The sequence below is a fragment of the Xenopus laevis genome, chromosome 6L (genome assembly GCF_017654675.1).
Source record: "Xenopus laevis strain J_2021 chromosome 6L, Xenopus_laevis_v10.1, whole genome shotgun sequence".
Classification (NCBI taxonomy): domain Eukaryota; kingdom Metazoa; phylum Chordata; class Amphibia; order Anura; family Pipidae; genus Xenopus; species Xenopus laevis.
Genome location: NC_054381.1, coordinates 30,766,331 through 30,781,121, shown reverse-complemented (window position 1 = coordinate 30,781,121; position 14,791 = coordinate 30,766,331). Strand labels below are relative to the sequence as shown.

The 14,791-nt window shown below is 45.0% G+C and overlaps 1 protein-coding gene across 4 annotated transcripts in view; it reads right to left on the bottom strand.

Annotated features, from left to right (window-relative positions):
- The window catches only part of cdk14.L (cyclin-dependent kinase 14 L homeolog), a 347,215-nt gene that overhangs the window by 272,087 nt on the left and 60,337 nt on the right, over positions 1-14,791 (bottom strand). Inside the window, exon 1 of one of the 4 annotated variants that reach the window (XM_041565883.1) lies at positions 3,616-3,991. The exons of the other annotated variants lie outside the window; for them this stretch is intronic. The gene's annotated coding sequence lies outside the window, so the exon portion shown is untranslated. Of the gene's footprint in view, positions 1-3,615; positions 3,992-14,791 lie in introns of those variants that run through there. 4 annotated transcript variants of the gene reach the window in all.

Sequence of the window (14,791 nt, the reverse complement as noted above, 5' to 3'; positions counted from 1 at the left end):
TGTAGGTCAGATTCAATGCAAACAGTTATGACCCATGTGGCCCCCTGCCAAGTAACTGATTCGTTACTGACTGGTAACCAATCAGTGGAAACCAGAGCAGAGCCAGGCTGGCCAGGTGCTCTAAGCAACCGCGCCAGAGGCGGTGCCGGCTGAGCGTGCACATGGATGAATTGGAGCAAAATTTGCATAAGCAAAAATAGACAAAGGAATAGCACAGACAGTCAGGAAGAGAGGGGACCGGACATGGGGTGGGCAACAGAGAAGTTACATACCTGGTGCCCCCCCCAGCTTTGTGTACTAGGCACATGCCTACTCTGCCTACCCATAGTTCCGGCCCTCGTGGAAACCAAAAGAGCTTCAAAGCAGTAAGTAGTGTTCTGGCTATTATGTAACACATCTGCTCACTCCAGCCTTTATACATTACAGTTTTGGCTAACTAACTATATTAGAAACATTTTTTTCTTTTGCACCGACTATCTATTTACCCAGTTTTTATTTTTACACTGAACAATCCATTTAAAGACTACTTAGTCAAAAATAAATGTACTGTGCATTTAGGCTTAAAGGGTAACTTAACAAAGGAGTTGGCTAGAAATGAGCAATGTTCTTTATCATCCCAAGGCATTCACAGTAGTGAGGAGCTGCTCTTCAAAGATGTCCCACTTCCTCTGTGCTGCTGTCAGAGCAAGTCAGTTATTCAGCGAATTCATATTAACATCACATGGACAGAATTTCAAAATAATATCTGTAGCATCAGCTTCTGTGACAGGGAAACCTGCTGTATTTCTGCTGGATGATTTGTGACGACCCCTAAGATCAGCTTCTCAGCAGCTGCCCAGAGCACACTGAGCATGTGCAGTGCCACTGACACGCCAGACAAAATCCAAGATGGTAAGCTCCGGACACAACTTTAAAGGCCTAAATCGTTACCATTATAGAGCTGATGCCGTAAGTTCAGTAAATATAAGTATACATAGCCATGTTTAGAGTGAAATCATGCTGTTTCATGACCATGAGTATTAAAACATCATGTAACTGTTGATCCAAATAAATGCAATTAGAATTTATCAAACACTAGACCTGGCTGGATTAGATATTTTCATCAGCAAATGAGTAAGACAATTAACCTTGGCATAATTAAGTTTCTTTGACTGGAGACATATTGATTTCATGCCTTCAATTAATCCAGATAGCAAACTTGTTGTATTAGCTAGTATGTAAGGGGAAAAATAACTTTCTCCAATAAAGCTGGTCATACATGTGCCAATTAGTGATGTGTGGGTCGGCTTGATACTTGCGGGTCGGGCGTGTTCGGGCCGACCTCGCTGCACCTTTGTGGGTCGCGGGCGGGTTTGAGCTCTTCTGCCTGCTCTCCCCACTTGTGACCTTAGACTGATGGCTTCCAACTTCTGATTTTATAGATGTGCACCTGCCCAGTCCCTTTTGTGATGTCATCGGTGGGATGGGGAGGCATGGGTCTATAAATGGAGGTGGTAAGCCAGGTGCGGGCGGGCTTGGGTCGGGTACGGGTCGATCTTTTCTTGACTCACACATCACTCGTGCCAATGTAAGCATATGAAACAAGGTTTAGTGCATGTATTGGTACATGTACAGTGTCTATATTCCAGAACGCCTAAAGGGAGAAAAAAACACCCTTACCAAAAACCCAGCCCTTCTCCATCAGCTTCCGTTGGCCTTCTCTTCCTATACCCTATGCCTGTACCTGCTAAAATGCTGAGTTGTGCAGAGGGGATAAGGCACCATCTTGCACCACCCGAGCAGGGTCCCTTGTACCCTCTCCATCCATCCGGCTAAAGGGTCCAATGTGTAGTGCTGGTTGTACCACCAAATTGTATATGTATGTATATACTGTATATCTGGAATTTTATAGCACTACTTGTATACACAGCCTGTAAGAGGGGGGGAAAGGGGTTCACCACTTTTGGGTAATTCCAAGTTTCTGCCATGCTCTGTACATTAATCAGTGTCCAAAATGAACCACTATATTGCAGTGGCCATGCTGTATTTCAATGCATATGTAATAGAAGCAATGTATACAACATATGACTGGTGAAATTCTCTACTTTTGTAGTACAGGTATGGGATCTATTATCCATAAAGATCCAAATTATGGGAAAACCGTCTCCCGTAGACTCCACCCTAACTAAGATATAATTATTCCTTATTGGAGGCGAAACAATACTATTGTTTTATTTAATATTAAAATGATTTTTATTACACTTAAGGTATCGAGATCCAAATTACGGAAATATCCCTTATCCAGAAAACCTGATGTCCTTAGCATTCTGGATAGCATGTCCCATACCTGTAATATTTTTCACGTTTGTATAATCAAACTAAGGTGAAACACCAACTACTAAAATATACAACAGATTTATGGAATTGATTATGACATAAAACACATTCACCTACTATAATAAGTCCGCACTTAAGAATTCAAATTTTTCCCAGTTTCTGCACCACTACAGATATAATGATTTCACTGGGAACATTTTGGGTTTGTTTTTTTTTTGCTTTCCGCGAATGAAGCCTAGCATGTAAACAAGGCAATTTTAGATACAAACGCGATGCACAAAAATGAAAGCAAACATTGCTCACTAATGGAGAGCACCATGAGCCGAGTGGTTTGATCCCTGCAGGAGGGAAGGGCCTGCACATTACAGTACATGGAGAGATGATGTAAATTCTTTGGCAGTTTGAATGCATACTCAAGCCTGGGTGTGTTAAAGTGACTGCTGAAACTCTCCCACCACATTGTTGCACGGTCCGTTAAACCTCTCCATGCAGAACCTATTAATAGAGCAATCGTTCCAATAATCAATCTTTAATGCTTCTGTTCGTACTTGGCTACATTTACTGCATCCTGCCTCCTTATAAGCCGGATTTGTTTTCTACCGTGTGCCACATTTTCCGGCCTTAAGCAACATTCTCCTGTCATTTGCCATACTCCCTTTGAACGAAGTTATTCATACAGCCCCCCCTCCAATAACACCCATCTCCGTGACTCCTGTACTTTCTATAATATAAAGCGAGAAGCAGCTGCCATGAATCAGAACAGGGGCACACGGCACAGAATATATAATTCACGCATCAGTTTTCCTGCTGCCACATGCATAATGCTGCAAAATTATAGGAAATCATTAAAGTCCCTGCCGTTGGGAGCCGCTCCGGGTGCAGAAACACAGGCCACGTCTTCTATGAGAAATGGAAAGAGTGGTCACATCCTACACTTAGTTCTCCCAAAGGGCAGGAAAGCTGAGCACCAGAACCACTGAAACGTTAGATTCCTTGCTCCACTATAGACTTTCTAAGCTTAATGCTAATCATTTGTTTGCTGTTCCTAAAAATATGTCAATAGAGATGTCCAAGAGGGTTTTTATTTTTTTGCATGTGTGTTCCTCTGGGATTGTTGCTTAAGCAACATATTGAGCAGAATCCCTACTCTGTTTTCAATAATTGTGAATAAGATAAGCACGGAAGCAGCTGTGTGATCCGAATCATTAAAAACCTGTGATATTTCTATTCCTGATCCCAATACAGCCCAAGGCTACGGTCGTCGCAAGGCAGGCATATTTTCAATAATCATAGACTTACCGTTGTGCAGTTGTCACCACAGATTGCTTCATTTACAACTCTTCAGCGTGTTTCTAGCAGTGCTGGCGTTGGCAGCCAGGCCAGCCTCATTCAGCAAATGAATTCACAACATGTATCTGCCGTATCAAGCCGGACTGGGAAGGATGTACTACAGAAAGGGGGAATCACTGGCTGGAAAGAGAAAAATCTCTACAGACAGGATATTCTCTAAGGGTAGTCATGAGGAAGGTACAGATGCACGCACAGAAAGCAATATGGCTTAGCCTGAGACTCATCAGCAGTTTGAAAAGACCAGCCTTACAGCGTTTGTATTTAAAAAGCAAAATGATGGACGTGCCTGGGTAGTGTGAATCCCAAGAAAGCTGCGTGTGTGTGTGTGTGTGTTCTGCAGCAGCATTGCAGCCACTGGGAGTATACACAGGCTGACAATTGACAATATATGATCTCTTTTTTTTTTAAATTTCTTTATTGATTTGCAGAAGTGCCCTGATTTCATATATGGCCAGGGCTGAAACACTAGCACTCGTTTTACTGGGAGGAAAGGGAAAAAAAATGACATTTAATGAAATGGATGGAACTCATCAAGGCCAATTCAATTTCCTTAGCGAGAGTGGTGGGAAGCCAATTAGTGCCTTGGAAAACAAATAAAGTTAGATCACAATCAAGGGGGCACATGATATTCATATAATAACACAGAACCACAGTATGATACTGCAGAATTATAGCCATTACCTTAAGGGAGTGGTTCACCTTTTAGTTAAAGGAAAACTATACCCTCAAAATGAACACTTAAGCAACAGATAGTTTATATCATATTAAGTGACATATTAAAGAATCTTAGGAAACTGGTATATATATTTAAGTAAATATTGCCTTTTACATCTCTTGCCTTGAACCACCGTTTCGTGATGGTCTGTGTGCTGCCGCAGAGATCACCTGACCAGAAATATTGCAGCTCTAACTGTAACAGGAAGAAGTGTGGAAGCAAAAGACAGAATTCTGTCTTTTAATTGGCTCATGTGACCTAACATGCAGTGGCGTAACTAGATATTACTGGGCCCCACAGCAAATTATTTTTCAGGCCCCCAAAATGTTTAGAGGTTGACTTGTTTCTCCAATATTTATTGAAATTGTATATGATTTAGGGCCTCGTGGGGCCCCTATACCTCCTGGGCCCCCCTGCAGCCGCAGGGTCTGCTTCCTCTATAGTTACGCCCCTGCTAACATGTATGGTTTGTTTGTGTGCACCGTGAATCATACAATCCCAGGGGGCAGCCCTTATTTTTTAAAATGGCAATTTCCTATTTAGGATTACCCAATGGCACATACTACTAAATTATATTATTAGAAAAATGGTTTATTTACATGAAGCAGGGTTTTACACATGAGCTGTTTTTATGCAATATCTTTATATAGAAACCTACATTGTACGGGGGGGTATAGTTTTCCTTTAAATTTTAGTATGATGTGGAGAGTGATAGTCTGAGACAATTTAAAAAATAAGCAGCTCTCCGGTTTGCAATTTCCGCAAACTGTCTGCTAGGGTCTAAATTACCATAACAACCAGGCACTGATTTGAACAAGAGACAGGAATATGAATAGTGGAGGGCCTGAGCAGGAACATGAGTAATAAAAAGTAGCAATAACAATAAGTTTGTAGCTTTACATAGGATTTGTTTTTAGATGGGGTCAGTGACCCCCCATTTGAAAGCTGCAAAGAGTCAGAAGAAGAAAGGCAAATAATTAAAAAACTATATTAAAAAAAAGACAAAATAAAGGACAATTGAAAAGTTGCTTAGAATTTCCCATTCTATAATTCTAACATACTATAAGTTAACTTAAAAGTGAACCACCCCTTTAAGGCACAGTGGCCAGCAAGGACCAGGTAAAGACAGTAAAAGTCAACTGGTCCAAAACCAAATGGCCACAAACTTCACTGTTCAGTACAGTTTATGTGAGCCTGGGAAAGGGCTAATATATGCAGCAAACCAATGTATTGTTCTGTTTATACATCTGCACTTCGACTGCCATATTTTTATTTCTGTTTAGTATATAGCATATGGGAGGCGCTATCCATAAAGCTTCGAATTACGGGAAGGCGATCTCTCGTAGATGGCATTTGATTTCCTTTTTCTCTGTAATAATAAAACTGTACCTTGTACTTGATCCAAACTGAGATATAATTAATCCTTTTTTGAGGCAAAACAAACCTATTGGGTTTCATTAATGTCTAAATTATATTTTAGTAGACTTAAGGTATTAAAATGTAAGGACCCCTTATCCGGAAAATCCCAGGTCACAAGCATTCTGGGTAACAGGTCCCACACCTGTGTGTATATATATATACATACACACACACAGACACACACACACACGGACATATTTGCCAGCTAATGAATCTTGAGCCATAGCTAAAAGCCTCACGATGCATGACTAATAAGCAATACATGTCAGTGTGTGTTGCCCTAGTTTCTTTGCAGCATGTGGATTTTATTAGATGTTGCTGTAAAGTGTTGGGCAGAAAACCAACAGAAAATATATAGGTGTATATTGCATATTGGCTCTTTGATCTATACAGCTTGTTGCCACATTAACATCAGAGCAACACAGATTTTTTCAGAATTTTCACCCGAATGCTTTTTTGCTCGGGGTATGGCGCGAAACCCAGCGCACATCATATAATCATTGGGACTTCTCCCATTGACTTATATGCAACCTTGACAAGTCTGAGATGCTGGATTTTCAAATTCAGACTTTTAATACATTCTGAAAAATTTGTGATTTTTTTAAAAGTCCGATTTTATTAAAAAAATCAAAACATTTTCGAGATTTTTGCATTGAGAGTTTAGTAAATAACCCCTGTAGTGTTGCCACCTCTCCGGTTTTCACCCAGACAGCCTGGTTTTCAGGAGGGCTGTCCAAATTAAGGAATCCGGACAGGTCTTTAAAATGAATGGCATAACCCCACCCCTGATGTCATAGGCACACCCCGGGGCCATCACCCACCCCACCCCTGATATCACCTGTCGACCCCCCAATGACACCACGGCTGTCCCCTGTCTGGTCTCCATGTCAGCAGAAGGTGGAGGTGTGAAGTCAGGCTGTTTCTCAGTCTGTGTTAAATTGAAGGGTAACAGCCTTGTCTGACTTACCGCTAATGAATACTAATGACAGAGCGGAGATTGTCTGCAAATTGCCCGCTTCGTGTCTTTTCAGGCTGATATCAGCTCGGCTCTGTGTAACAGCTCACTGATTTCGGTGAATCCGCTTCTCTCCAACTCATTAATACTCATTAAGTCACACATACCTAACTTCTGGTGGACCACGTCTCACTCAATCCTTTTTTTTTTTTGCAGTACATTATTGTTATGAATAATTAAGGAGCCTTCCTCAAACAGTTGCCACAGAACAGGAGGCACAGAACTGTAATGAATGTCAATGTACAATGTATCCTTAACATTTGCTTTCAATGGAACCGAGAGCCCTAGTCCAAACCATGAAAATAAAACCCCAGACCATTATTCCTCTTCCAACTTTATTATCAGCATTATACATTCAGGCTGGTAGAGTTCTCCTGGCATCTGCCTGACTCAGACTTTTTCAACAGAATGCCAGATGGTGAAATGCCAATCGTCACCCAAAGGAAGCATTTCCACTCCTCCACAGTCCAAAAGAGGTGACCTCTAAATAATTCTAGTGGAATGTGAGATGTGTTTGCCTGAATAGTTCTTGTTCTTTTTTAGACAGTTTGGATCTCAGCAGAGCGTAAAATGGCTAAAATTTTGTATGATACATTTGGCATTTTTAAAAAGATGAAAAAAAAGACCAGATTTTAGTATCACAATAGCCTTGGATATTATGCTTGTCCAAGAAATCGTCCAAGCCCCACTTACAAGCATTAACAGAACACAACATCATCTCGCAGGGCATTCCCCAACCTCCTTTTCACACCAAACAAGTGAATTTCTGAACCATTTGCCAAACTGTGTGCTGGGTCAAATCGGCAGATCCAGTCACTAGCCCACGGGCCAACCACAAGATCATGCTGTAGGAGTATGAGACAAGTGTAATGGAATCTACCTCGGCTTCTCAAGATGGCGTCCAAGATGGCGTCCAAGATGGCGACCGCCTACCTCACCACATGGCTCTTGCTGGACACAGGTCTATGACCTCACCTCCCTCCCATTCAGGGATTGGTTGTCGGCGACGGAACGTACGCCGGCGTCAGAATCGGGCGCCGGCGTCAAGGCATCAGCGTGGGGACGCTGGCGTCTGCGTCTGACGCAAGCGCGTCAAAAATTGGCGCCAACCCTGGGACTATTTAAACTCACTTCCCCTTCCACTCCTTGCCCAACTATAGGTTCCTGTTACTGTGTTCCTGGGTGTTATTTACTATATTGATTACTTGTGTACCGATTCCTGCCTGTCTTACGATTCCGCTTGTCTTCTGCCTGGTCTGACCTTTTTGCCTGTATTTTGACGATTCTTTGGATAAACCCTCTTGTACCTCGAACCTGGTCTGGTCTCCTCTTTGGTCTACACTATTACTGTGCCTTCGGGCCCGTTACAGTATAGTTGGGCCATGGACCCTTTGGAGGAGACTCCAGCTCCACCTGATGTCGGTGGCGCCATCCGCGGTTTGGCTTCCCGCATGCAGTCATACGAAGCCCAGCAGTCGCACTTCGGTCAGGCTCTAGAAGCTATCCTGGACAAGCTGTCGGCATTATCACCTGTGGCCCCGGTCCCTGTGGCCGTTCCTGCAAACCCACTCCAACCCTCGGAGCCTCGCATTCCTGCGCCTCCCCTCTACAGCGGCGACCCTGATGCATGCAGAGGTTTCATCAACCAGTGCGAGATCCAGTTCGCCCTGCTGCCAGGTCAGTTTGCATCCGAACAGGCTAAAGTGGGGTACATCATTGCTCGCCTGCAGGGGAAGGCTTTGGAGTGGGCATCACCTTTGTGGGAGAAGAGGGACCCTTTGATTGACGACGCCAGGGCCTTCATCCGTGAACTACGGGTCGTTTTCGATGCCCCTGGTCGAGCTATGTCATCCTCGGCTCGCTTGTTCCAGATCCAGCAAGGCACTCGCTCTGTTCCTGAGTACGCAATCGAGTTCCGCACACTAGTGGCGGAGACCACCTGGAACAATGATGGATACCATGCCGCCTTCTACAACGGCCTAGCCATGCGTATCAAAAACGACCTGGTCTCCCGGGAAATTCCTTCTCGGTGGGAGGATCTGGTGGCGCTGGCCGTAAAGGTTGACACCCGACAGAGGGAATTTCAAGTCGAGCTCAACAGAGAGCGTTCGAAGAAGTATCCCCGGTTCCAATCCACACTGGCTCCCCGCTTCCAGAGACCCCTACTCTTCAACCCGGCTACTGCTTCTCCCTCTCCTACTCCTGCGGCTTCTGCTTCCTCTGCTCCATCTTCTGAGGAACCCATGCAGATAGGACGGGCTCGTCTCTCTGAACAGGAGAAGCTACGGAGAAGGGCTGCTGGTCTATGCCTGTATTGTGGGGGTAAATCGCACTTCGCCCATGAGTGTCCGGTGAAGCCGGGAAACGCCAGCACCTAGGTAGGTTTAGGGAGACCTATCTGGGTGGTGTTTGTTATCCTCCCCAACCTTCTATTCAACGCTTTCTTCTTCCGGCACAGATCCAATTCGGTTCCCAGAAAATCCCAGTGCAAGCGTTCCTGGACTCTGGTGCTGCTGGAAATTTTATGGACAGAGGATTTGCTGTTCGTCATGCGGTCCCCCTACAACCCTTGGCTTCTCCTCTGCGAGTATTGGCTATTGATGACCGCCCTCTGTCTTCGGCCATTATCTCTCAAACCACCGCTGAACTTTCTCTAAGAGTGGGCACCATGCATCTGGAGAGATTGGCCTTTCTACTCATTGACTGCCCTTCAACTCCACTCGTTCTGGGGCTCCCCTGGCTGTGCACTCATAACCCAGTCATTGACTGGTCATCCATGCAAATCTCCCGCTGGAGTCCCTATTGCCTTCAGAACTGTTTGCCTGCCGTACCTCTTATCAAAGTGTCTTCTGTGTCTTCCAATTTTTCCCTTCCATCCGCCTATCAAGATTTTACCGATGTCTTCAATAAGGGCTCTGCAGAGACTCTTCCTCCTCACCGACCCTATGACTGTCCGATCGAACTTCTTCCTGGTTCCATGCCTCCCCGGGGTCGCACCTATCCTCTCTCCCCCTCTGAGACGGCCGCCATGAAGACCTACATTCAGGAGAATCTCCAAAGAGGCTTCATTCGCCCTTCTTCTTCTCCTGCTGGTGCCGGATTTTTCTTTGTTGAAAAAAAAGACGGAGGTCTGAGACCATGCATCGATTATAGGGGGTTAAACAAGATCACCATTAAAAACCGTTACCCTCTCCCCCTAATCTCCGAACTCTTCGATCAACTAAGAGGGGCCAAGATCTTCACCAAGCTGGATCTTCGGGGTGCCTATAACCTCATTAGAATTCGTAAGGGGGATGAATGGAAGACCGCCTTCAATACCCGAGACGGGCATTACGAATACCTAGTCATGCCCTTTGGACTCTGTAACGCCCCAGCGGTCTTCCAAGAGTTTGTTAATGATATATTCAGAGACTTGTTGGGACAAAGCGTTGTCGTCTATCTGGATGACATTCTTATCTTTTCCAAAGATCTCCACGAGCATCGCTCCCAAGTGAAGGAAGTTCTTCTTCGCCTAAGAAAAAATAGTCTCTTCGCCAAATTTGAAAAGTGCTCCTTTGAAGTATCCTCCATCCCTTTTCTCGGGTACATCATCTCCCAGCAGGGTTTCAAGATGGATCCAGCCAAGGTCTCGGCAATTCTTGATTGGCCCCTCCCCACAAGTGTTAAGGCTATCCAGAGGTTTATTGGCTTTGCCAATTACTACAGACAATTTATTAAAGGTTTTTCTTCCAAAATCTCTCCCATCCTGGCCCTTATCCGCAAGGGGGGTAAACCACAGCACTGGCCTCCTCCAGCCTTGGACGCCTTTGAATCCTTGAAAACTGCCTTTTCTTCTGCACCTATTTTCAGACACCCCGAGCTTCTTCTTCCTTTTTTCCTCGAAGTCGACGCCTCAGATGTGGGAGTTGGAGCTGTCTTATCACAGAGATCATCCTCGGATGGGAAGTTACACCCCTGTGCATTCTTCTCTAAGAAATTTTCTTCCCCCGAGCAGAACTACGATGTGGGGAATCGTGAGTTATTGGCAGTGAAGCTCGCCCTGGAGGAGTGGAGACATTTATTGGAAGGATCCTCCATCCCCGTGACCATCTTTACAGACCATAAAAACCTTGAATTTATCCAATCCCTCAAACGCCTGAATCCCCGACAAGCCAGATGGTCATTGTTCTTTTCCCGTTTTAACTTCATTATCACTTTTCGTCCTGGCTCTAGAAATAGAAAAGCTGATGCCTTGTCAAGAAGTTTTGTTCCTGAAGTTCCCTGTTCCGAAGATCCTGAACCCATTGTACCTCCCTCCAAGATCATCGGCGCTCTATTTCCCTCCTTGGCCTCACAGATCCTTTCCGCTCAAATTTCGGCTCCTGACAATATTCCTCCTGGGGTTGCATTTGTTCCTCCTGATTGTCGTCAGTCTCTTCTTTCTCAGGCTCACAGTTCTAAACAGGCCGGCCATCCCGGAGTGGAAAAGACTACCAAACTCCTTTCTCGCCTGGTGTGGTGGCCATCCATGAGAAAGGACGTCAAAAACTTCATTTCTTCTTGTACCATCTGTGCCACTTCCAAATCTGGACATTCTCCCCCCAAAGGACTTCTTCTTCCTTTACCCATTCCATCTCGTCCCTGGACTCATCTTGCCATGGATTTTATTGTGGATCTGCCTGTTTCCTCCGGTCACACTGTCATATGGGTTGTCGTTGACAGGTTCAGCAAGATGGCTCATTTCATTCCCCTCCATAAACTCCCCTCTGCTCCTGAACTTTCCAAGCTGTTCATCCAACACATTTTTCGTCTCCATGGCTTTCCTGCCGAGATCGTCTCTGACCGAGGCTCACAATTCGTCTCTAGATTCTGGAGATCCCTGTGCAAAGCTCTCAACATTTCCTTGCAATTTTCTTCTGCTTATCACCCACAGTCGAATGGAGCCGTTGAAAGAGTGAACCAGGCATTAGAACAGTTTCTTCGCTGCCATGTCTCCCTGTGCCAGGACGATTGGTCGGATCTCCTTCCCTGGGCTGAGTTTGCCCATAACAACGCCTTCCATTCTTCCTCACATCAATCCCCTTTTTTCTGTGTATACGGTCAGAATCCATTGGCATTCCCTCAGGATCTTCTCCTCACCAATGTCACTGCCGCCAACGATCAGGCTGCCCACATGATGGCTATTTGGGCTGCTGTTTCTTCTAATCTGCTGAAGAGCTCCCAGGTCCAGAAGAGGTCTGCCGACAAGAAGAGGATTTCCGCTCCACCCTATGCTCCTGGTGACAAAGTTTGGCTTTCCACCCGTAACATCCGCCTGAAGATTCCGACCCCCAAGCTTGGTCCCAGATTCATCGGTCCCTTTCCTGTCATTGAAGTCATCAATCCGGTGGCGGTTCGTCTTCAACTCCCTCCTGAGATGCGGATCCCAAATGCTTTCCATGTTTCTCTTCTCAAACCTGCTGTATCTTCTTCCTCTTCTTCTTCTCCCCCAGCTCCAGTCCTGCTTGATGGTCACCAGGAATTCGAGGTGAAGAAGATTTTGGACTCTCGTCTTTCCAGGGGCACTCTTCAATATCTCATCGAATGGAAGGGGTTCGGTCCCGAGGAGTGCTCCTGGGTCAGGAGCTCAGATGTCCATGCGCCCATCTTGGTTCGTAGATTCCATAAATTATTCCCTCTCTCCCCTAGTCTCGGTGGTCCTGAGGCCCCCCCTAAGGAGGGGGGTACTGTAATGGAATCTACCTCGGCTTCTCAAGATGGCGTCCAAGATGGCGTCCAAGATGGCGACCGCCTACCTCACCACATGGCTCTTGCTGGACACAGGTCTATGACCTCACCTCCCTCCCATTCCGGGATTGGTTGTCGGCGACGGAACGGACGCCGGCGTCAGAATCGGGCGCCGGCGTCAAGGCGTCAGCGTGGGGACGCTGGCGTCTGCGTCTGACGCAAGCGCGTCAAAAATTGGCGCCAACCCTGGGACTATTTAAACTCACTTCCCCTTCCACTCCTTGCCCAACTATAGGTTCCTGTTACTGTGTTCCTGGGTGTTATTTACTATATTGATTACTTGTGTACCGATTCCTGCCTGTCTTACGATTCCGCTTATCTTCTGCCTGGTCTGACCTTTTTGCCTGTATTTTGACGATTCTTTGGATAAACCCTCTTGTACCTCGAACCTGGTCTGGTCTCCTCTTTGGTCTACACTATTACTGTGCCTTCGGGCCCGTTACAACAAGAACCACATCAACACAGAGATGCGGTTCTCACCCAACAGAACCTGTCCTACAGATATTTGGAAATTTTTGGCCAGATATTAGTTAGGCAGGCAGTCCCAAGCTCCTCATACAGGGAACATTATGTTGCTGACTAGGTCTGTCGGGTATTATTTATCGACCCATGTATGGCCAGCTTAATCTAATTACATCAAAGTTAATCAACATATTAGGGGCTTGATTATGCCACATATTGTTTAATAAACCAAATTCTTGGAAGAATATTCTTTTTCTAAGTTATTAGAATATCGCTAAGGGTTTCTGTAGCTGAGCCTGTACATACTGTCGGGTTTGTAACTCTAATTTAATTTACAAAATCATTGATCTTAACGTAATATAAGTAAAGAGGTGTTGGAAAATGATGGTGGTGCTGATTTTCTCTTTTACTGGTCAAAAAGAGGGATGCTAAATCTTACAATTCAAAGGCTGTCACAGAATTTTCTATATAGCTGGTCGAAAAAGGATTGTCCCTACTTGGGGTTAGTAATTACTAAAGACTATGAAGACTGGGCTTCAAATAATAGCAAAACCCTACTAGCTAAACTAAAAATAGACATACTGAAATGGATCAATTTCTTGAATGTGATGCTTAGACTGTTATATTTATTTCAGTGTATTCCTCTCCCATTTCCATCGGCTTTGCTGAAGTCATTTCAATCGATCATCACTAAATTTATTTGTAACAATCACCCCCCTAGAATTAAGGTGTCCACATTGCACAGGACCAAATCCGAATGAAGGCTAGGTCTTCCAGATTGCCTACGATCCCATCAGGCCTCTGTTCTGACTAGAATTATTGACTGGTCTCATCATCTTGATAACAAAGAGTTGACTCACTTGATCCATCTCCCATGGGTAGACAGGTTACATAGAAGAATTATTCATAACACACATGCAACCTTGAATTATACTCTGAAGGTGTGGGATATGCTTAAAGGGAATAAGTAACTTACCAAGTACCCCTCCCCACTGATGCCTGTTATGAATAATCCTGCCTTCCCTCCAGCATTAAAAGAGAATACTTTTAAAGATTGGTTAGTAGCAGACCACTTACAATGTATTCATCTGATGGCTCGTGGTCAACTAGCTGACTTAAGGTGGCCATACACGGAGAGATACGCGATCCGATCGTGGGCCCTAACGAATGGGAACGGGCAGTCTGATCGTGGGACTGCATCAACGAACAAATGCGGCCGCGATCCGATGGGATTTTTTGTCCCATCCGATCCAGATCTGGCCGACTTTCGGCCAGATCTCGATTGGGAAAGCCCGTGGGGGGGCCCCATAAACAGGCCAATAAGCTGCCGACTCGGTTTGTCGTCAGCTTTTATCAGCCCGTGTATGGCCACCTTTAGAAACGTTGTGGTCTATAAAATAATACTTCCGTTATCTCCAATACTTTCAGATCAGGCACTTTTACATGCATCTAGGGGGCAAAGAAAGGCTAGGTAGGGACCTTACTCACTATGAAACCTTACGCTCCACCAACAGCCCACAAGCCATACAATCTCAACACTTAACAAACTTCTCAGCCTCGTGGGGGGATAGCAAGTATCTGCTTTTCATTAGGGCTTCGGAAAGTGATATTGGGATTGATTTACCTGAAGAGACGCTAAGAAAGGGCATAAGTAACCTGATTTTTAGTTCTCGATGCTGTAAAACCCCAGAATTGAATTATAAGATCCTCACCAGAAGGTACCATACACCCCATAAACTGAAACAAAT